The 23973-nt window shown below is 40.5% G+C and overlaps 1 protein-coding gene across 1 annotated transcript in view; it reads left to right on the top strand.

The window, feature by feature from the left end:
• The first annotated feature begins 525 nt into the window (after positions 1–525).
• The window catches only part of EIF4G3 (eukaryotic translation initiation factor 4 gamma 3), a 309641-nt gene continuing 286193 nt past the window's right edge, over positions 526–23973 (top strand). Inside the window, exon 1 of the mRNA XM_053208300.1 lies at positions 526–703. The gene's annotated coding sequence lies outside the window, so the exon portion shown is untranslated. The remainder of the gene's footprint in view (positions 704–23973) is intronic.

Below are 23973 nucleotides of genomic sequence, written 5' to 3'. Positions count from 1 at the left end.
TTTTCCGAGCGGCCGTCCTGCCGGACTGCTGGAGGCGGCCGCAGCGCCATGTTGGATGCTCTGCTCGTTGAGTGAAGAAAATCCGCCGGCATCGCCTGAGCCCCGCTACCGAGAAGGGCGCCGCTTCCCCCGGGGAGGGGGATAAAGACCCCCCGCCGCCGGCCCATGAGGATATTGCCGTGAAAGGTCCGGTCTCTCCGCCTCCTGCCCCCGCCGGGTCCGGCCCCCCCCCTGGGGTCGCGTTGTCACGGAGACCGGCAGCCGGTGGTGCTGGCCCGCGGGGCGGCTGCTGCTGCCGGCGGCGGCGGCGGCGGCGGCGGGCGTGTGTGACCGGCCCCGGCCCCCTCCTCCTCCTCCTCCCAGACTCCCCCCGGCCCCCCGCTCCCGCCGCCTCCCCGGGTCTGCCCCCATCCCGCCCCCCCGCTGCCCCCGGCCCCTGCACCCCGGCGCGCCCGGTCCCGCTCTGGGGGGGTTGGTGGCTTCGCTTTGCCATGAGTTTACCGCAGAAACCGGCTCTGAAATCAGGCTCAGCGGCTGCAGCAGGAACCGGACCCGGCACCGGAGCGGCGGCGGCGGCGGCAGCAGCGGTACCGCCTCCTCACCCGGCGGCAGCAGCAGCGGCGGCGGCAGCGGCGGCGGCGGCGGCGGCAGCGGCCCCTCCTCACCCGAACATCAGGGCCCTCCAGACCCAGGCGCCCCAACAGTATCCTTTTCACCTTCCTGCCGGCCCTTCGGCTCCTCGCCACAGCCCAGGGGGCCCGTGGCTCCCCGGGGACCCTCCTGCCGGCTGCCACAGTCCAGCCAGGGAAGGGGCTGCCGCCCGAGTCCCCGCAGCCGGGTGGGCCGGAGCTTTTGGGGTGCCCCGGCGGCAGCAGCACTGCGTGGGGGGGGGGGGCCTGGACCCTCTGCAGTACTGTGAAAACTAGCTCCGCTCGGCCCGGCCTCTGCAGCCCTTCCCTTTTAGAGCTGGGGGACCCTTCCCCCTCCTCGCCTCCCCTCCGCCTCCCCCTCCTCGCTTCCCCTCCCCCCCCCCCGCTTCTCCCTCCTCGCTTCCCCCCCCGCCTCTCCCTCCTCGCAACCCCCCCGCCCCCCTTTATTAGGCCGAATTTGCTGGTGCCTGGGACCAGCCCTGCAGGGAAGGCTTTTCTGATTGTTGTGAGGACTACACCCTCCTCCTCCTCCCTCCTCCTCCCCCCCCCCCCCGCGCCCCCTCCTCCTCCTCCACCACTACCGCGACCTAGACGACCACCTCCTCCTCCTCTTCTCCCTCCTCCACCACGACGACGTCCTCCTCCTCCTCCTCCTCCACCTCCTCCACCTCCACCACCTCCACCATCTCCCTTTTGCTCCCCCTGCGGCGGGGCCTGGTGGGCTTCCCTACTTATTATTAGTACATAATAAACTTTGTTGGTAAATTTCCTGTTTGAAACTAAGCTCAGCTCGTTTCTGAGGTAAGTTGGATTTTAAATCTATGGTGAAAATGTACAGAAAGCACCCCCTCTGGCTAATGTTGTTTAGTGATGGGGGGGGGCGGGTTGTGATGTGGTTTGTGGTGGAACGCGATCTGAGGAGGAAATGTTACACCGGACGCTTCCCTGTCTTTGACCTTTTTAAAGGAAGAGGAAGTTAACTGACATTACCCATCACCCTCAAAAGTCTCACTTCTTGGAAGACTTGCGTTATGATGGATATTTTTAAAGACTTTAATTTCCTTTTCTTAGGCCTGATGTCTAGAGGGGATCAGGGCTCCTGGAGGAAATTCTAGCATTGACTGTATCTAATTTCATGTTATTTACTCGATTGTAGAATTTTTGGACAGCTTTGATTGAAAAAGACTTGATGGCGAGGTATTTTAGTCAGAAACTAGCCAGTGAAGGTAAAGCGATGAATTGATGAATCCCACGGAGATTTAGAAAGGTATTACCTACCTGAGAATAATATTTCATCATGCACCTTCCGTCCCCATCCGTTGTATTCGTGTAAATCAATAAATCACCATTGGATGTTAGATGTGTTGTGTTTTTGTATTTGTGTCATTTTGTGTTTGACTTCCAGAGAGGGTAGGGCGTTAGAGCGTATAACTGCTGTGAAGTCCACAGATGATTTCACAGTCCGTAGTTTGACTCCTGCCTGTATCGATTGCTTTGAGAAGGGAAAGGTATCTCCCTTCTGGAGTCATTTCAGGTCATCCTTTTGGTTTCTGTCAAGTGTCGTTTTCTCTGTTCTCTAAATATTGTTATTCAATCCAGGCAGTGTGCTGCAGAGTAAAGATAAATTCCGTTCCAGTGTGATGTGTGTACTGATTTCATAATGTTTTTAATCTGCATGGTTCTGTTCAATTAAGAATTTTTCACGGTTGAGAATGCTAAGTGATACCTTAGTGTTGCTCATGGAAAATCTGGTTAGTTTTGATCAGTATCCCTAGTTGCTTTACTTTAGGAAAAAAAAAAGAGTGGCTGATTTGCCTGCTTCAAGGTGGAGCTCAGTGCTGGATCTGTTGAACGTATCTTCATTTAGTGAGTTTGAATTCCTTTCTAATTTGTCTTTTTTTTTTTTTTTTTTTTGGTCTTGACTGCTCATGCGTGGTTAGGGTTATAAGCTTATGTACCATACCACCAAAGTAAACTCGTCAGTCCTAAATTGGAGCTATTTTGGCAATTTAGCATTCAAAGGAAGCCCATAGTGTTCTTGATGTGCAGAGTGATAAGTAAAGGACCAGTGCTTGGTGAATTTGGTGGTGTTACTTGGACACAGGGAGCTGCGACTTAGATGTTTCAAATGTGCTTTTTCTCAAGGCATTTCACAAAGAAAGGACTTATAAAAGCTCTGAGTTGGTTGCAACATGAATGTAGTTACTAATACTGCAACAATTGTTAAAGGGCGTAAATTTAAGGTGTAATTTCCAATGGAGATGATTCTTAACGCCTGTTTGTAGTAATGGGTAGTTGATTTTATGTGGCTTTGCGTTTTTGCTTTGCCTCGTGTCAGAAGAAATTAAAATTCTTGATGTATTTCACAGTTCTGTTATCTTTTTGCTTTATGCACTGCAAGGTTTCAGTTAGTAAAATCTAAAAGCTCGTATAGTAAATGAGGTATAGGTTACATGTCATTAGAACAAAACGATGAAATGTTATCCATGGTAGTGGGGAATTGGTTAAAATGGATCCAAATAGAGCAGTGCCGCTTTTCTACCCTGAGGGAGTGTGGGAATTTGTATCTGTTTGAGGAGAGTGGCCATTATGTGATAAGTTGACACGCAGGGAAACATTGATACTGGGGTGAAAGCTGGAGTTGCTCTTTCTATGGCTTGGTTAGCTCTCCAGTTCCTCAAAACATATGGGTGCAGTTGTGTTCGAATTGAATTAATAAGTTCATGTAGTATTTTAAATTTGTAAAAATACTGAAAGGAGATTTCACCTGACAAAGTGTCCTTGGTTTGTACTTAGTGTTCAAGTGACAAATCAGAAATGAAGGGAAATGTTGGCAGTAATGAATTTGAATATAAACCGGGACCTGCTCAAGTAGACTTTGTTCTTACATGGCAGGCCCAGAAAACCACTGCAGGTACAGGCCTTTGACTGCAAAGAAGCAGGGATTGGGGCTTGGGAAGGAATGGGACATGCTGAAGGGTGGCAGGGATGAAAGGATAAGCCCTGCTGTGAAAAGTGCTACTGGTGAGGCAGGAAGATGCTTAGAGTTTCTATGACACAATCCAATATGAATAGTTTATGAAATTGGCACTTAAAGATACTTGCCTTGAGATATGCTCAACCCAGCTTCCTCGTATGAGCTTCCCAGAAGCTCTGTTGAGCATCTTAAAAGTGATTCTTAACCTTTTCTGGGTAACAAACAACTTTGACATTTTTGATGAAAGCTTATAGACCTCTCCACAGAAACTGTTGCTTACATTTTCAGGGGCTTCTTGGACCTCCCCTTAAAACCTAGTCCCTTGAGATGGAAACTGCTTATCCTTCAGATAATTAAAGGTAAATGAGTTTGAATTTAGGTGCCCAAATAGTTCTGACTTAGAACAATTTTGAGTCTGTTAGGAATACACAGTGTTCTATTTATACGGAAAGACTTCAGGGTGTCATTTCTCCCAGAGCTGCTGACACTTCTGGGGAGTCTAGTTACTGTTTTGGGGCAGCCAGTTGGGTTAAAAAAATCAGGGCAGTGGGTTCTTTGAAGGAACTAGATTTGGTAAAGGCCTCTGGCAACCCCAAAATGACATATATTAAAAACAAGTATGCCCATTGGCTTTTCATTTTGTTTTCTGTGTTGATTTTCAGTTCTGTAGGTTGAAGCCAATAACATTTGTTTTTTTCTCTTTTTTGCTTCTTTACCAAAGCTAGATCTGAGTAATAATAATAGTATTCATTTATTGAGTGCCTACTCCTCTAGGTACCATACATGCATGGTTTTACTTAATTCTCACAAGAATCCTTATGAGGTAGGTAGTGTCTCTGTTTTATAGATGAGGAAACTGAAGAGCAGGGAAGTTAAATAATGTTCCCAAGGTTGTCCATCTAGTAATTGGTGGCCCGCAGTTCAGACCGTGGTGTGACGAGCTCCCAAGCTCACAAGTGTCCTTTCTACTGTGCCACGTTCCTTCTTACCACGTCTGCATATGAGAGTGGGAAGTAGCTAGGGGAAGGTCTGTATACAGTAAAGAGGCTCTGTGGAGTAATCTAGACTGCCATGATACTGTATCTTGTTTTAATTAGTTCATAGCCACATACTGCTAGACAAGTAGGTTATCTTTACCTCACTGAGCCTTGCAGCATAAGAATAGGCCTGCCTCATTTGACTCCGTGCCTGTTTCTGCTTGTTCAGAAGTTAGCAAGGCCTCCAGCAAAATACCATTGTAACTAGCAACTAGAACTCTTAACTCATGAAGTGGCCAGCAGTCTCTCTATTCCTAAGCCCCACCACCAACAAAGATGGATGTGTGATCTTAAAGGGCAGATCCTCTTCTAGGAAGAAGAGGGGGAGATTGATGCAAGATGATGCAGAAGGAAGAACGTGACTTAGACGCCGGAGTCACACTGGCTCTTGCCTCCGCCGCTCCTAGGCTTACAAGTCTTAAAGTGTGGTATTTTCTGTCAAACGGAGATGAAACCACGTAAAGACTGATGATATGTTGTTTTTCCACATTGGGGTTTTTGATAAGATTTTTACAAAAAGTTCTGTTGCTAAAAAATATTTGAAAACCATGTTTTGTTATTTTTGTTCTTTTAATGTTTATTTAGTTTGGGAGAGACCTTGCTTGGATGCAAGCAGGGGCGGGGCAGAGAACAAGAGTTGGACGCTTAACTGACTGAACTACCCAGGCGCCCTGAAAACCATGCTTTAAATCATAATAGGGTTGCCACGTTTTAGCCATTTATATTGGGGATTTAATGTAAGTGGCAGGTTTTAAAATGCATTTGTTCTTTTTTTGAGCACCTACTGTGTGCCAGACTCAGTGCTAGATCTAGGTTTGAAAAGCTTTTGCCTTCAGAGAAGTTGGTCCCGACAAGTGAATGACAATACCATGAGGCAGGTACCTTCATAACTCTGCTGTAAGAGCTTACTTAGTCTTATGGAAAGGAGGAATTAGAGCTTAGAAGAAACTGACATCTAAGCTACATTAGAAGAATTGAGTAAGAATTACCTGAGGTGTCAGAGCTTTCTCCTGCCAGCTGACTTTTGCCAATTCCATTGCTGTTGCTGCTGCATAGAACTTTAGTAAATGGATTTCAGTCACGTTTCATGTTTTTAGCAGGAGCAGAGAAGCTGGAGGAGGTAGCCCAGAACATGGTAACCAAAACACAGTTGCCACAGATTCAAAGTGTCTTCTGCACCATAATCTGAAGAATTAGAGTATGAGAAGATACATTTCAGATCTGCTCTCTGTGGTTGGTCCTTTCCTAGTCTCCTTCCCACTCCTCCCGTAATACCTCCCTGTCCTTTTGAAACTAGATTTTGACCTGGAAACAGTACCAGCTAGCTTTGAAATATAAGTAAATTTAGCTTGATGTGTTGAGAAGTGTACCTGATTTGGAGTTAAAAAAAAATCTGGATGTGAGTTTGAGTTTTCAATTTTTACAGAGGTATTATCCTGGAATAGTCACATAACTGCTCTAGGCATCAGTTTCCCTTTCTCTAAAATGGAGGAATTAGACTAGTTTATTAAGTGACTCTCTTGAATTACAGTGGTTTATAAGTCTGAAGATTATGGTGTGAGGTTTGTTTTGTTCTTCCAAGTAGGTAGGAAGGATTTGTAGAATCCTACTAATGGATTCTTTGTCTGATGGTCAGTAACATGTTTCTGTGGTGACATATTGACATTAGAAGCATGCTAGCATGGATCATGCCGAGGGCAACTTGCTTATATTAGAAGCCTCTGGTTTGGGGCTTATTAAAGTTAGATTTAGGGGCGCCTGGGTGGCTCAGTTGGTTAAGTGTTGGACCCTTGATTTTGGCTCATCACGGTTTGTGAGTTTGAGCCCTGCATTGGGATCTGCGCTGAAGTGTGAAGCTTGCTTGGAATTCTCTCTCTCCCTTTCTCTGCCCCTCCTGTGCGACCTCTCACTCTTTCTCTCTCTCTCAAAATAAATAAACTTTTAAAAAAAGGACTAAATTAAACAAAAATAAAGTTAGAATTAGTCAGACTGAAATGCCTCTGTGACTTCCTTATCTTCGCCTCTTGTGACAGCGAAGATTGTATGATGACTTGAGACCATAAAATAAGGTGGCCATGGCCGGATGCTGGCTGGCTCTCATTGATGATAACAGGTAATTCATTATGAGGTATAAGGGAAAGTAAATTTTGGAGTAAACTCTTGTGATGAGACACGATCTATTTTTATTGTAGGAATAATACTCCTAGCTAATATAATAGGAGACTGTTTCCTGATTAATAGCCAGGTGCCTGACTTCAAGCAGTGTATACATTGCAGCTGAAATTTACATCGATGAAGTATTGCAAGATCCCAAGCTACTTCTGAATTCTCAAATGGCGCCTACTTCTTTGGCTTGCTGCCAACCAGAGGGAGTTTTTGAATCTTGTAGCCTCAGCTGAAATTTGAGATAGTTTAAACTATTTTAAGTACATTTGAAATTTGTCAGTTTTTATGACCTTTATTAACTAGTAGCAGTTTTGTACTTTTTCAAGCCCATGTGTGTTCCCTCTCATGAGATTCTAAATTTTATCAGTAGAATGTGAGGTCCCTAAAGGCAGAGATTTTTGTCAGTTTGGTTTGCTGTTGAACTGCCAGCACTTGGAGCAGTCCGTGGTAGATACGAAATCTGTAAATGTTTGTTGAAATGTTGGTTAAGTTAGTCTGGGGATCTGTTTTAGGATAAGTTTTAGGGCTAATATAGATGGAACCACAAGACTGCCCTAAAATTGTTTTGTGCTGATAAGTAATTGATAATAGTTCCATAATTTTATTTGAGATGGAATAACATGGACCCAGTTTACAAAGTCATCTAATGTGGTTGAGTTGCCTTTGAAGAATAGATACATGTGATTTGGGTTGGTAGAAGGCCAAAGAGGAAAAACATTTATAGTTAAATGTTACTATTAAAAATTTTGTTTTATGATTCTACGAGTAACATAATCAAATCAGGAAATTAAAAAATACGGATAAGTAGAAAGTCACTCATAATCTTAGTATATAGAGACAACCACTGTTAACATTTTGGTATATTTTTTTCTGTACTTCTTTTCCTTTTTTTAAAAAAATTTTAAAAAGTTTTTATTTAATTTTGAGAGAGACAGAGAGAGAGAGAGAGAGACAGACTGTGCAGGCAAGCAAGCAGGGGAGGGGGAGAGGGAGAGAGGAAGAGCCCCAAACAGGCTGCGTGCCAACTCTGGGCTCGATCTCATGAACTTCGAGATCAGGACTTAAGCCAAAATCAAGAGTCAGACTCTTAACCCACTGAGCCACCCAGGCTCCCCTTCTATACTTTTTTCTATGGACTTTAAGGGGCTTAAATTCTGCCCTTTTTTTTGTAACCTAACTTGAAGTCAAATTACATATAAAGGTTTTTTTTTTTTTTTAAATACTTGACAATTTTATTGTTAAAAAATGACACATATGTGTGTATATACGTAGTATGTATACATACGTGTGTGCATATGTATATATGCATATATATATATATATAGTTTTGTATCTTGCTTATTTTGTTATTTAATTCTCCACCAGCAGAAAAGGCTTTTTGGTTGGTTTTCTTAATTTGGAATGAATTATTTTTTGTTCTTTGGCAAGGTTTTCTTGAGGATACTCTTTTACCTTTGATTTGTACTCAGAAGGTAGGACTGTACATTAGAAAGATAAGAGCTGAAACCTTTATCAGTAAGTCAAATGTTTTGAGTTACTGTGGCCAAAATGTTTTGCATTATTTATAACATTAAATTTGATGTAACTTCACAGGTTTTTTTTGCTCCTACAAATATGTACATTTTTTTTACTGTCCTTTTGAATTCATCTTCATGTATTCAAGCATATTAAACTAAAACAAGAAAAAAAAAAAAAAGACTGGTGGCCAAGGTGGTATTTACTCCAGATAGTTTTGGAATGTATACATGCTATCATGATAGCTCCTTTAATTGTTTTTCAGGAAATGTTGGTGTTATATGGAGTGATTGGAAGGAAGGAGGAAAGGAGGAAAAAACAATAAGGGATTCATGCATGTGGGGTTAGAGAACTTGAAGTCTGGGAACAAACAATTTTGGAATGACAGGACGGGGGGTAGGGGAACAGGGTGGCGGTAAAGTAAATACAGCCAATTTTGAGCCAGAATACAGCATTTTTAAAAAACATTTATTCACCTTTGAGAGAGAGAGAGAGACAGAGTGCAAGCAGGGGAGGGGCAGAGAGAGAGGGAGACACAGAATCTGAAGCAGGCTCCCAGGGAGCTGACAGTGCAGAGCCTGACATGGGGCTCAAACTCACAAACTGCGAGATCATGACCTGAGCCAAAATTGGAGATTTAACACACTGAGTCATGCAGGTGCCCCCAGAATACAGTATTTTACGGTGAGAATGGAAAGGTAGAATAGAGAGGGATGTAAGAAAGGGTGGGAAGACTCCTGGCTTTTTCTAGACTCCAGAAAATAGCATATAAGAGAAAGAATTTGAACTGAAAGATGAATTTAAAAAATATTGGAAACAAGAGTTTAAGACTATGGTCAGGGTTTGGATGGGCAGAGGGGAGTGGATCGTGGTGAGTGAGCAATCAGCTTGAACAAAGGTTTGGGCTTGAAATAAGCATGCTGTATGCTGGGTTGTGAGAATCCTTATTAGTGTGCTTGGAGTGGAGGGCTCTTGTGGTAGAATGCTTGAAATAATGGATCCACGTGTTAGAGGGCTTTGAATCATAAGAGAAGGTTAGGGGCGCCTGGGTGGCTCAGTCGGTTGAGACTCCGACTTTGGCTCAGGTCATGATCTCACCGTCTGTGGGTTCAAGCCCTGCGTCAGGCTCTGTGCGGACAGCTCAGAGCCTGGAGCCTGCTTCCGATTCTGTGTCTGCCTCGGTCTCTGACCCTCCCCCATTCATGCTCTGTCTCTCTCTGTCTCAAAAATAAATAAATGTTTAAAAAAAAAAAAATAAGAGAAGGTTAGGCTTCATTTGTGAGAAAGAAACCGTTACTTTTTTTTTTTTTATGGCTTTATTGAAATACAGTTTGCATACCACACAAGCCACCCGTTTAGAGTCTACCATTCAGTAATTTTATGTTCACAGAGTTGTGCAGCTATCACCAAAATCAATTTTAGAACATTCTCATCACTCCCAAAAGAAACCCATTGGACTTCCCATTTCCACCTCCCTAATTCTGCCTGAAGCAAATACTAATCTGTTTTCTGCCTCTGTAGATTTGCCCATTCTGCATATTTCGTATAAATGATACAGTATAATATGTAGTCTCTTGTGACTGGTTTCTCTCACTTTGCATAATGTTTTCAAGATTCATCTGCATTGTAGTATGTTTCAATACTTCTTTTCAATTGCTGAATACTGTTCTGTCACATTTATGTATTCATCAGTTGGTGGACATTTGGGTTGTTCACCTTTTTAACTATTACGTACAGTTATGCTATGAATGTTTAACGTGGATATATGTTTTCATTTCTCTTGGGTATATACTTTGTACAGTTGCTAGGTTTTATAAGGTAACTCCACGTTTAACATTCTGAGAAAGTGCCAAACTTTTTCCAAAGTTTGCGCCATTTTACATTCCTACCAGCAAAGTATGAGGGTTGCAACACTTGTCATTATCTTTTTTTATTATAGGCCATCCTAGTGGGTGTGAAGTGATATCTTATTATGGCTTTGATTTATATTTCCTTGATGGCTAATGATATTGAGCATTTTTTCTTGTATTTAGTGGCCATCTGTCTTTGGAGAAATGTCTGTTCAAATCCTTTGCCCAGTTTTTAATGGGTTTATTATTGAGTTGTTAAGAGTTCTTTATATATTCTAGATCCAAGTCCCTAATCAGATATAACATTTACAAATATTTTATCTCATTCAGTGGGTTGTCTTTTCATTTTCTTGGTAGTGTCCTTTGATGCACAAAAATTTTTAATTTTGATTAAATCAAATGTTTTTTTTTTTTTTTTTTTCCCTTTTGTCATTTGTGCTTCCTTAGTGTGTGTGTAAGAAGGCTTTCCCTAATCCAAGGTCATGGAAATTTACTCCTTTGTTTACCCTAAGATTTTTACAATTTTAGCTCTTACACTGAGGTCTTTGATCCATTTGGAGCTAATTTTTGTGTATGATGTGAAGTAGAGGTCCAGATTTATTCTTTTGCATGTGACTATTCAGTTGTCTCAGTACTATTTGCTGAAAAGAGCATTCTTTGAATTGTCTTGATGCTTTGTCAAAAATCAATTGTATTTCTTTTGTTTCTGTTTTTTTATTTATTGGGAATCTGACATGATGGAAACAGTGTTTTTGAAGATTTGTTGAGGTGTGAAAGTTGGAAGATTTATTTATTTAAGTAATCTCTCCACCCAGCGTGGGGCTTGAATACCCAACCTTGAGATCAAGAGTTGCTTGCTCTACTGACTGAGTCAGCCAGGTGCCCTGACATGTGCAAGTTGAAATAAGGAACAGGAAAGATTAAGAGACTAGGAATGACATCACAGAAATACATTTAAGGTTTTATCATCTATTAAATGCTTGAGATTTTTTGAGGTGTGCTATTTATGAAATATGACTTATTGAAGAAATGAATTTTGATCATTTCCACCTCTTGTATAATGCCTAAAAAAACAGAAGAGCTATTCAAAAGAGATTTTGCCTATCTTTATTATTAAGATAAATTCCTATTAAGCAATGATAGCTTTGTGAAAAATAACACATGGGCATTTGACTATTTTGCTGTGCTGGGAAGAATTGAAATTGTAAGTTACAAATTCTTGGGTTATTTGTATTATTGTATTTCACATAGGATATTAGTTCTGCCTAGAGCATTTATATAAGTTTCAAATTAAATTTGATTTTGTATTTATTAGGTTATACCCTCAGGCTATTCTAATGTGTATACTATTATAAAGAAATAAAATTGGGAAATACTGCTCACCTCTTGTCTAATAGGATCCTTTCTGCTATTCAGGAAAAGACCACATTAATGAGGCTTTTTGTAACCTTTCAGGTCTAATAAAAATGGTTTTGGACAAAGATTTTCCACAGTCTCACAATCTCACACACACACACACACACACACACACACACACACACACGCATACACGCAAAGTCTCTTCAGTGACTTGAAATATTACAGTGTGGGAATAGGGTTGCTTATTTTTTAAGATTTTATCTACTTTTAAGTCTTATAAATTGTTATGTATATCTTTAGCTTAGCTCATTAAATACGTGAAGAAAGTGGATCTTAATTACCGATGGAAAATTTTAATGACCTCAAGTACCTGATTAATATTGTTGAGGCTTTGAGGCTAATATATTCATCTGATACTTTCAATATTACATTGTTGATCTTTTTTAGAAGTATAAGAATTTGGAACCAGTCCAACCTCCTGAGGTAACTGCTGTTTCAAACGCAGACAGCAGAGTACTTGACCTTAGCTTAATATCTTTTACATTGTGACTGGGTGAGTATACTTGAATGTGGTACATTTTAGGTAAGATAGTGAAAGCTGAATGCTGCTCTGGAAAGTCAGTGATTTTATTCTTTTTTTTTTTTTTAACGTTTATTTTATTTTTGAGAGAGAGCATGAGCGGGGGAGGGGCAGAGAGAGAAGGAGACAAAGAATCCAAAGCAGGCTCCAGGCTCCAAGCTGTCAGCACAGAGCCTGAGGCGGGGGTTGAACTCATGAACTTTGAGATCATGAACTGAGCTGACTGAGCCACCCAGGTGCCCCTTATTCTTGACTTTTGAAAATCGTAATTAAAAGATACAAGCATATAAGCACGTACTGGCTTATTTTCCTTTTATGCAGTCTTCTTTGGGGATCTTTGGTGTACCTTTCTGGTCCGGTCTCCCAGGGGCATTTGTTCCTGAGCTTGAGGGAGATGCCTCTAACTTGCCAAAGCATCAAGTTAGTACAGACTCAAGTTGATTTGATATTTTTAATAACAGTAACCACTTTGACTTAAGATCTCCTTTCTCCTGTAATGGTCCTGGTTTGGATGGTAAATTATACAGTCATCCTATCTAGTAACCTTTATGTAGAGTTTAGAAAATTAGGAGTCTTTATGCTATTTCTAGTTATGTCATTGATATTTTGTGAAGCAGCAAAATACCTTATATCCTTTCATCTAACGGTTTGTATTAGGTCTTTTAGTTATAAAGGCCTTTGACATTAGCATGTGAACTAAATAGGAGCAAGGTATTGTCAGCCTCTTTAAAAAAATGAAACTTTATTTGAACTTAATTAATTAATTTAAGATTTTATTTTTGAGTAATTGCAACACTCAACATGGGGCTTGAACTTAACAACCCCAAGATCCCAAGAGTCACATGCTCCACCAGCTGAGCCAGCCAGATGCCCCGAACCCTGAATAATTTAGACTTAAAGAAAACTTGCCAAAATAGTAGTAGGAGTTCTCTTACATACCTTGTCTCCTTCCCCTAATGTTAACATCTTCCATAACCATATTACAGTTATCAAGCACAGGAAATTAACAGTGATACACTATTATCAAACTGCAAACCTTATTATAATTTTTACTGGCTTTTCCACTGTTCCTTTTCTGTTTCAGCATCCCACATTGCATTTGGTTATTATTTCTCCTTAATCTCCTTTAGACTGTAATTGTTCCTTTCTTTATTTAATCATTTATTTATCAAACACAGAGTCTCGGTGCAGAAAGTAAGTCTACCCATGCTTTTCATTAAATTGAAGGCTTTGGTCTGTTCATAAAGTTAGCATTTGTGAAAATTAGTGTCAATGATAAGGGTATTTGTCTTCTAGAATCATATTTATGAAAGTAGCTTATTTACTTTTCAATTGAAGGCTCAACTGAAGGGAACAGGATAACTAGTAATGGCAAGGTTAAGATGCTCAAGGGAGAAGGAAAAATGTAATGAAATCTTGAGAAAAGAGAGAAGTAGAAAGGGGAAGGGAAATATTGATCATTGTTTTGATTCCACAGATTAAGCTAATAGTGCCTGATGCTTGGTACATACACAATAATTATTTATTAAATGACAAAAGGAACAAGTGTTTATTAAATAACAGCATGTGCTAGTTGTTGACAGAGATACAAAATAAACCTGATGGGGTCTCTGCCTCTTAGGTGCCCTTACTCATTTAACAGATGGAAGTAAACTGGACATGTTTGGAAATAAGGAGATGGAGGTCAGATGAGCAGAGAGGGCTAGACAAATCTGTGGAAATAGAAGCATAGCAGAGAGTCCAGAGGAAAGCAAATGTTCTTAGTAGTCGATGCAGTGTCTGCTGATGTGAAGATGGCGAAGCTACAGAAAAGACGAAGAAACTGCTGAGGGGAAAGAGGAGAGAGAACTCGGAAAACAGTCTTACAGCTTTCCAGATTTGGTTTCCACTGAGCTTTATATAGACAGGAGAAAGTGATACTTAATATGTGAAAGGTAGCCTTTTGGTTTAAACTCTGAACTCTGCCTGTGTAATTGTTGTTACATTCAAGGAAGATTGGAGACTGAGGAGAAATTCTTTCCAGTGTTTCTTTGCAAGTTTAAATTAGTCCTCGAAAGGCTTTGGTTTGGGTAGTTACATTTGTCTATACTTTTGCTTATTTTCTATAATAATCACATTTTTTATAATTTAAAACAACCTTTAAAAACCTTTAACTTACTACCTGCCTTGGCTGTTCATAGGCTGCTGTTGGGATTCTGGGCAGCAGTTATGAAATCATCACTTTAAATCTACATGTTTTGGGAGTGCCTGGGTGGCTCAGTTGGTTAAGCATCTGACTTCAGGTTATGATACTGCTGTTCGTGGGTTCAAGCCCTGTTTCGGGCTCTTGTGCTGACAGCTCAGAGCCTGGAGCCTGCTTCAGATTCTGTATCTCCCCCCCCCCCCCGACCCCCCCCCCCAACCTCTTGCTGCTCCTCCCCCACTTCGTGCTCTGTCTCAAAAATAAACATTAAAAATTTTTTTTAAATCCACATTTTTTTTTTTTTAAATAAACTCTAAGCCCAGTGTGGCACTCAAACTCATGACCTTGAGATCAGGAGTTGCATGCTCTACCAGCTGAGCCAGCCAGGCACCCCTGAATTCACATTTTTAATGAAAGATCTTTATATGCTGATCAGGAATTAAGCATAGCATAATAAACTCATTGTTACCACTCGTAATTGGTACATTTTAAGCGGAAGAAAAGGAACTGATGTTTTAGTTAGCCAGTCTTTGCCTCGTTATTGTGGATTGACTTACAATTTCTTAGGCTTTTTGAAACAGTGAAAATAGCTCATGGATGATGAATTTGTGGACCTAAGGAGACTGGCTTACAAATTGGTAACTGCTTAGTTCAATATTTATACTAACTGGGGACTGGTGATTTGGCAAGCTGTTTCACATGGAGTGTAAAACAAAGCAGAATTGGGATACATTCTCCATAGGTTTTTAAAGAAAAAGTTGTTTTCTTGTTTATGTATTCTGGTTTAGTCATTCAGTAGATGTTTGTTGAGCACTGAGGGATTAGAAATAAGTCTTTGTCTTTGAGAGACTTACAGTCCTACTGCAGGAGACAGATATATAAGAAGGTAAGTGAACAGGAGTCAGTAAGCACAAGGCCTATGGGAGCTCTGGGGAGGGTCATTCATCTTGGGGGTGGGGTGGAGGAGGATTGGGAGGAATGAGGGAAGAGGCTTCCTCAAGAAGGGGACACCTCTAAATTGAATCTGGAAGGATGAATGTGCCATATGAAAGAAAGTGGTTGGGAAAAGAGTATTCCAGCCAGGAATCAGCATGTACAGAAACTCAAGACAGTGAAAAATGACTTGTTCAGCATTGCTAGAGTAACAGTTTGGAGTGAAGAAGTGGACAGATAGAGGCCACAGAAAGGGCATTATAAGTCAGACTAAGGAGCTTGGAGTTCACCGAGATGACAGAGGGGAGCCATCACAGCTGTAGGCTAGGGGAATGATAACGGTCATTTTGAGATTTAGGAGGACCATTCTGCAAGGTTGTTAGGAGGCAGGATTGGTTTATATATTTGTAGTAAAGAATTCGAATCCAAGATTGACGTGTGAGTTATAATTTTTACTTGGAACTTTTAAAAGTAGGTTGTATATACTTTTACTGAGGGTGGCTTTGAGTTTGTTTATTTTCTTATCTGCAGTTTTCCAGATTTATGAAACATGCATAGATATTTTTGTTCAAGAAAACTTGGAGCTATGTAAATTTCCATGGTTGTTACCCAACATGCATTTAAAGATCACTTGAATTTCACATATTTTATTTATTTTTTAAAAATGTTTGTTTATTTTGAGAGAGAGCGAGCTAGCAAGTGGGGAAGGGGCAGAGAGAGGGAGACCCAGAATCCCAAGCAGGCCCCATGCTGTCATTGCAGAGCCCAATGTGGGGCTTCAACTCAGACTGCGAGATCATGACCTGAGCTGAAACCAAGAGTCATGAGATGAAACCAAGAGTCGGATGCTTAACAGACTGAGCCACCCAGGCACCCTGAACTTTATATATATTAAAAAACAGATACAGTTTCTTTTTTTAAAAATGTTTTTCTGAGAGTGCACACGTGTGGGGGACAGGGAGAGGGAGAGAAAGTGAGAAAATCCTGAGCAGGCTCCCAGCTGTCAGCGCAGAGCCCAATGTGAGGCTTGATCTCATGAAGTATGAGATCGTGACATGAGATGAAATCAAGAGTTAGTCACCTGAGCCACCCAGGTGCCCCAAAATATACAGTTCTGATTTAAGTGAGTGCATGTTTGGTTAGCAGATTCATGGTAGATAGCTTATGAATTTATAAGTTTATAGTTCATAAGCATATGGTCATGATAAATAATGGTGAATAGTTCCTGCTCAGCACAAGTTAGGGCATCTTTTGTCATAGCGCCCTGTGACACTATATATAGTGACATATAGACAGATGTGTGTGTGTGCGTGTGTGTATACATGTATTTATAAATGTAGGTATATATATATATATATGTAGGTAGATAGACATACAGATAGATCTATATCTTCTTATTAATTCGGCGAGGAATTTGAAATACTAGGTTAATCTGCCTTTGAAATGAAAGGGAAATTAACTTAGGTTTAATGTCTAGATGAGGCATTGTATATGAAACTAGAAACCAATTGGGAGGTCTTTTTCAGTTCAGTCCTTCATTGGAAATCACAGCTTTGAAATGAAAAATGTATTTGGAGGGGATCCTTCTTAGGACAGCAAGATCTTAAAGATGAAACACTTCCGGTTCTGAGAAGTGAAACGGAGTTGAAAATAAAACCATAAGAGAAAGTAATTCCATGGGGTTTTAGGTCGCTTGGACTCGCTAGCTCTCAAGAGTAGCAATTCATATATTTTGCCTCTTTATTCTCAGTTCTTTTAAAGGAGCTCTGAATTGTGCTTTTAGATAGTTAACAACATTGTGTGGGTGTGTGTATGTTTCATTTAAATACCCTAGTTTTTCTTACTGGAAACATTTTTTTCTGTGTCTGAGCATGTATAACTTGCGTAGTCTTTGAAGAGACTCAGATTGTTGTAAATGGAGGCACATTGCCTGTTGCAAGAATGGTTCTTGAATGTTCTTTTAGGCACTTACATTGTTGCTTTGAGAAAAGAGATTGTTCACTGTGCTTTAGGAACTGATAGCTAAGTCTGGTGCTTCTTAACCCTTAACTAAGAGAAATGGGGCTTGCTGACAATAGGTGGTTTTACAGGCCTGTGAAACCGACAGCATGTTCAGCAATGTAAACAATGGCAGCTGTCTTTTGCTGGCTTCTCTGTTGTTGGAAGTGTAATGAAACTGCTTCTCACAAATGGCTTCACCTGCTGACTCATCGTTCAGCCCCTAAACAACCATAGTGTCCAGCATTATTTAATGCTCCAATTGAGAATAAAAGGAATCAGAGTCTTAGAATATGAGGGTTGGAATGGAGCATGGAAATCCTTTAACTTAGCCCCTTCTCAGAGGCCCTCAACTATCAAAAAGAAATGTCACCAAAAAAAAAAAAAAAAAAAAAATGTCACTGTGGCAGATGCTATAGTTGATAGTTACCAGAATTAGTGATACTGCTATTCAGAGTGCCATTACTGTCTTCTGAATGATCAAGGACTTTTTTCTTCTGTCTAGAAATCTTTGAGATGTACTTTTTAAGCTTTCCCTCAGAAATAACACATTGTTCTGATAGTGGCTGTGAGTGACTGGTACAGGGGCAACATTCATTTAATGCCTCCTATGGACTACAGGAGGACTGTGGGGAAAAGTGAAAAGAAAGTGGCATTGTCCCTGTTAATTTTCCAGTCTAGTTAGGAAATATGAGAGAGGAGTGGAGAACATTTAAGAGTTAATTTATTAATAAGTATATAAGGTGATTCAACTGATAACTGACATTGCGAAGGAGGCTTATATAAATTTACGTGAGCTCTTACAGTAGTGATTTAGATTTTTAAAGATTTTATTTTTAAGTAATCTCTACACCCAGTGTGGGGCTCAAACTCACAACCCTGAGATCAAGAGTCACATGCTCTACTGACCGAGCCAGCCAGGCACCCCAGTGATTAAGATTTTTGATGCAAAAAAAATCACTCGCAGAAATGAAAACTTGCCATAGATTTTAATCTGTAGATTGGAAATGATACTCCAGGAAACTGATGCAGATTTCCCACATATAACACAGTGAAACTGTTGACTTAAAACAGCAGTTCTCAGATTTAATTTTTGATCTCAAGGCTCCTTTACACTATTAAAAATTATTGAGGATCTGGGGCACCTGGGTGACTCAGTCAGTTGACTTCTGCTCAGGTTGTGATCTTGCAGTTTGTGGGTTTGAGTCCTGCATCCGGTTCTCTGCTGACAGCACAGACCCTGCTTCAGATCCTCTGCCTCATCCCCCCTGCCCCTTCCCCACTTGCACTCTTTCTCAAAAATAAATAAACATTCAAAAAAAATTACTGAGGATTTCATAGAGCTTTTGTTATGTGGGCTATATTTGCTGGTATTTACAGTATTAGATATTAAAACAAAAGATTTAAGGGGTGGCCTGGGTGGCTCAGTCAGTTGAGCGTCCGGCTTGGGCTCAGGTCATGATCTCACAGTTAGTGGGTTCAAGCCCCACATCGGGCTCAGAGCCTGGAGCCTCTTTTGGATTCTGTGTCTCCTTGTCTCTCTGCCCCTCCCACACTTGCACTGTCTCTCAAATATAAATAAATGGAAAAAAAAATTTAAATATTCACTCAAATAGTAATAACAAATCCAGTATGTTTGTATAGTTTGAAAAATTAAAAATAACCTTTTCAGGACAATTAGAAGAGTAGCATTATGTTATGATTGTGCACGTATCTTTCATGTCTAGCTTACAAGATTACTGGATTCTCATCTGCTTCTGCATTCTGTACGTTTTATATGAAGGAAATCTTGTCTAACTCAGGTATTCCTCAGCAGAGAAATACTTTAATGTTATTCTCAAATAATTGTGGATATTCTTTATTACTACAACAAAACTGGGATGTTTCTTAAAGGTTAGTTTCAATTTGAAACCTGATGTCATGTCTCTGAACTTTTCATGCATTTTATTGTTCTCATTGTACTTTGAATGGATCTTTTACTGGTGTTTGATTTTATAACATCGTGCATCTGTCATTTAGAAAATTATGCTGCCCTAAATTATGTAGGTTTTTCAAATGTTGATTTATTTCATTTTACAATATTGTAAAATCATATCAGGTAATACCACTACTGATCTCAAAGAAAAGGCTTTAGGGAAGTTCTTGAACTCATTGTGGTAGATACCGTCATCACTTGTGAAGGGTGGAAGGGTAATTGAAATTGAAATAGGAACCAGTTTTTGCGTTGGAAGGAAATGAACTTCATTTTCATAAAGAAGCTCCATGTTGAATACTCTGAAAGGGACATTTTACTGTCTTTGGTTCCTTTTCCTAGGTAAACCTAGTTAGCAGGTTTGACTAATTCCATCTAAGGAAAACAGAGCCAGAAATAGTTGGGTTTTCGAATAAATTTATTAACCCAGAGGAACTTCTCTGACAGAATATATAGGTGTACTTTCAAGCATGGCTGCTCTGAGTGCTTGGTTCCCTGTCAGTTGTGGATCTGGGAGACGTGAGAACCTCTTCTGAGCCCTCTATAGCCCCATCCTCCAATCTGAAGATGGACCTCTGAAGTGTCCTGTTGGAGTGCTAGATGTTTTACCTCATGGAATTGCTTTCAGTTCTTACTTAGGCTCTGCTGCTGTCTTGTCTTTGGAACTTAGTCTGTTTTACTAAACCAGTATGTAGGGTAAGACAGAGACTAAAATGAATCTTTTTTCCCAAGTGGGGTGGAGGAGACAGTTTGGCCTAAGATTTTGTTTCAGGTGCCCTTGGTGGATATGACAAACTGTGCTGCTGTTACGTTAAATTTTATTAATGTTCTAAGGGATTATTTCTGCATATATCCGAGGATTACTTTGAAATCAGACTTTTTTTTTAAGTATCATCTGCTTTATGGAATTGTACTGTTAAAGTTGGTATTCAAATTTCTGATTTTTATCATGCCATCATTTATAATAGCCTTATTTTTTTTAACGTTTATTATTGAGAGAGAGAGATACAGAGCATGAGCAGGGGAGGGGCAGAGAGAGGGGGAGACACAGAATCGGAAGCAGGCTCCAGGCTCTGAGCTGTCAGCACAGAGCCCGACGTGGGGCTCGAACCGCGAGATTGTCACCTGAGCCAAAGTTGATTGCTCAACCAACTGAGCCACCTAGGTGCCCCTATAATAGTGAACCTTTTGAAACATACTAAAGGCCTAATAATAGGGTTTTGGGGAAATTATGGGCTGTATATGCATTGAAATATTATGTAACCCTTAAAAATGTTGCAAAACATTTATTGACATTTCAAAAAAAGTCCAGGGGCATTTGGCCTGCTCAGTCAGTAGAACATGCAACTCTTGATCTCAGGGTCATGAGTTCTAGCCCCATGTTAGGGGTGGAGCCTGCATTAAAAAAAAAAAAATCGACATGTATTTTGTGGAAACCAGTTAAAAATAGCATGTCTGATCAAATTTTATCTTAAAACATATTTTCAAAGTGCTTGTTTAAGCAACAGCGTTCATAGGGTTATCTATTTGCCAGTGAGATTGGGTGATTTTTATTTTCTTTAACCATGTATCACTTTTTGGTGCTGCCTGGCTGGCTAAGTGTAGAGCACGCGACTTTAATCTCAAGGTGATGAGGTCAAGCCCCACTTTGGGCATGGAAGCGTTACAAACAACAAAAAGACCCCCACCTATCACTTTATAATCAGAAAAATAAAGCTATTTCTATTTTTAGAAATGAAACTGAGCTAAAATGTGACTCCTTGTAAGTTCTGCATTTAGTAGAGGCATTAAATTATGTTCATTAAAAAAATTTTTTTTATGTTTACACAGAATTCGAGCGGGGGGAGGGGCAGAGAAAGAGGGAGAGACAGAATCTGAAGCAGGCTCCAGGCTCCGAGCTGTCAGCACAGAGCCGGATTGTGGGACTTGAACTCATGAACTGTGAGATGACCTGAGCAGAAGTCAGACACTTAACCAACTGAGCCATCTAGGCGCCCCAAATCCAAAAACAGGATTTTGTAAGAAGTGTTTATTTTTGAGAGAGAGAGAGAGAGAGAGCGAGCGAGCACAAGCAGGGAAGGGGCAAAGAGAGAGAGGGAGACACAGAACCTGAAGCATGTTCCAGGCTCCCGGCTGTCACACACAGCCTGATGCGGGGCTCAAACCCACAAACTGTGAGATCACCCCTCCGGGCTGAAGTAGGATGCTTAATCAATCGACTGAGCCACCCAGGTGCCCCAAGACAGTAAAGAGGATTTAAAAAACATTTTTAGATTTTCAACAGGGAATCAAAGGAGAGCGAGAGAGAGGGCATATTTTTGGTTAACTGTTAAGTAAAAATGAATTACGAATTGTGTGCTCCAAGCATTCTGACCAAATTAATCTTTTTACCATGATATCAATGCTAGTGCTGATCTACCCAAATTTGTTTTCCTGACACCAACAGATACCATTTAAACTACTATAAAAGAGGTATCATTAAAAAAACAAAACAAAACATTTTTAACAATGTGGCAAATTAGTGCAGCATTTTCTTGTGATGCCTGTGATTTGTTACAGTTTGCTTTCTGAAGTCCTTTGCCGTCTTGTTCTTGCTGTCCTGGCTTTCATCTGGGGCTGCAGCGGGGTTGAGCCAAAAATGGCTGCTGCTGCAGCAGCACGGGCAGGCACAGTATAGGACTAACTGCTGTGGTTCCTGTGACGATGCAGGAGGAGCAGCCTGGGGAACGTGATCTGGGTCAGGATTCTCTTAAAGGCTGTTGTCATGAGAATTGGGCTTTTTTGTGGAAGGGTTACTACAACACAGATTCTGCTGTTGGGAGGGATTTAGGATGTATAGCCCTAGCAGAGAACCACCCGTTCTCTATAGGAGTAGGAAATTTTAGCATATGCTGTCGTTCGCTGAGCAAGATTGTCTATTTATGGAAAGTGGCAAGCCTTACCTGTCTCAGTTGATGACAGAGAAGTGTCCAGAATGACAGCGCTTTCTGACTTGGGTGAATTTATTGAACGGAGAGCATTTCCCCTCCGGCACAGAATGGGTGACGCACAGTAGAGGATTGAAAAGGTCTGCCCCTGTGCACCACCCACTTGACTTGGCTGAGTACTGTGCCACACCCGAAGTAAACCTAAAATGTTACGGAGAGAGATGGGGAGTGGTTTGAGTAGAGAATTGAAGTTGCCGCATGTCCTGCTTAAGCCACTCCATGCAGTGAATGCACTGCCATTTGAATGGCGGTATGTTTGTGCTTGAATTTCTGGCCTTTCTGCTTGTGACTAGATACTGTATGATGGATGACCACTGGGTTATGCTGCCTAGCAACCAGTGAGATGTGGTGTATCTGGGTGGACAGTGACACAGTCATTCATTCGTTGCTGTCTTAATATGATGAAGAGAAAAGGTTTTTCTGATTTAGGAAAAAAAACTCCCTTCTGCTGAAAAGCCATGTGATCAGTGTAAAAAAATAATGGAAAAATCACAACTGTATCATCCATTGATAACTATTGCTAACATTTTGATATATTAACTTGAAGGAGTTTTTGTGTATGTACGTATTTATGTATGCATGTGTTGCTGTGTATGTATTTATATACATAAGCTTACTTGCATAGCTGCAAGTCATTCTGTAAATAATTTTATTATTTTTTCTATTTTAACTGATCTATTCCCATTTCATTAAACATTTTGAGCACGTTAATGGCTTCATAATATTTCTGTATGTGGCTGTGCTGCAGTATACTTAAAACACAACCCATATCAGTGGATTATGAAGTTAACAATTTTGCTACCAAAAGAAGTGCTGAGACTAACGTTTCATGTATAATGTTTTTCAGTATTTCAGATATTTCCTTAATAAAGTAAAAATTACTGGGTCGGCAGGTGTGAACATGAGGATAACTGATGTATATTGCTGTATTTTTACCAGCATTAAATATTTTAGTTTTTCAAATTTTGTTAATTTGATAGGTAAATGATACACAATTTTAATATGCATTTCTTTTATTACTTATAAGATTTAGTTTATTTCCCTGTGTTAGCTTTTATTTCTTGAATTGAAAATTATCTGCTTGTATCCTGGGCTCAGGTATTTGTTGAAATCTTAGATGAAGTTCAAAAACTTAGTAAAATGGTGCATGTATGTTATAAAGAATACAAATCATGTCAATTTATATATGTATACATATATTGCATATTTGAAAGTATGAAAACTCTTCACTTCCACTCTCATCATTAGAGGCTATCACAGTTGATGATTTGGTGTGTTTTATAGATCTTTATGTATGCATTTACAAATAGAGGGGAAAAGGGTAGAGGAGGAGGAGACAGGTGGAGGTTTTTAGAGGATGCCCTCTGGAGGTGGACTCTGAGGTTTATGTCCTAACTGCTGGAAATGTGGAGTGATCTTGGGGAGTTTAGAATCCCACAGATCGTAGTCTTGGCTCCCATAGTTTAATGACTGTGTATCTTGGGAAAGTGATTTACGGTTTTTGTGGCCCAATATCCTCGTGTATAAAAGGGGTAATTAGAGACTCTAGTGCCTCAGGTGGTTGTGAGGATTAAATGAGTTCATGCATATAAAGTGCTTAAAATTGTACCTGGCACTTTGTGTAATAGGATAATATAGCAATGTATTACTTTTCCTACACGACATGTTTTGTTTAAAAAATTTTTTTTAAATGTTTGTATTTATTTTTAAGACAGAGACAGAGCATGAGCAGGGGAGGGGCAGAGAGAGAGGGAGACACAGAACGCG

Source organism: Acinonyx jubatus, chromosome C1 (genome assembly GCF_027475565.1).
Source record: "Acinonyx jubatus isolate Ajub_Pintada_27869175 chromosome C1, VMU_Ajub_asm_v1.0, whole genome shotgun sequence".
Classification (NCBI taxonomy): domain Eukaryota; kingdom Metazoa; phylum Chordata; class Mammalia; order Carnivora; family Felidae; genus Acinonyx; species Acinonyx jubatus.
Note: the sequence above shows the minus strand (reverse complement) of the source record. Positions and strands in the feature narration are given on the sequence as shown.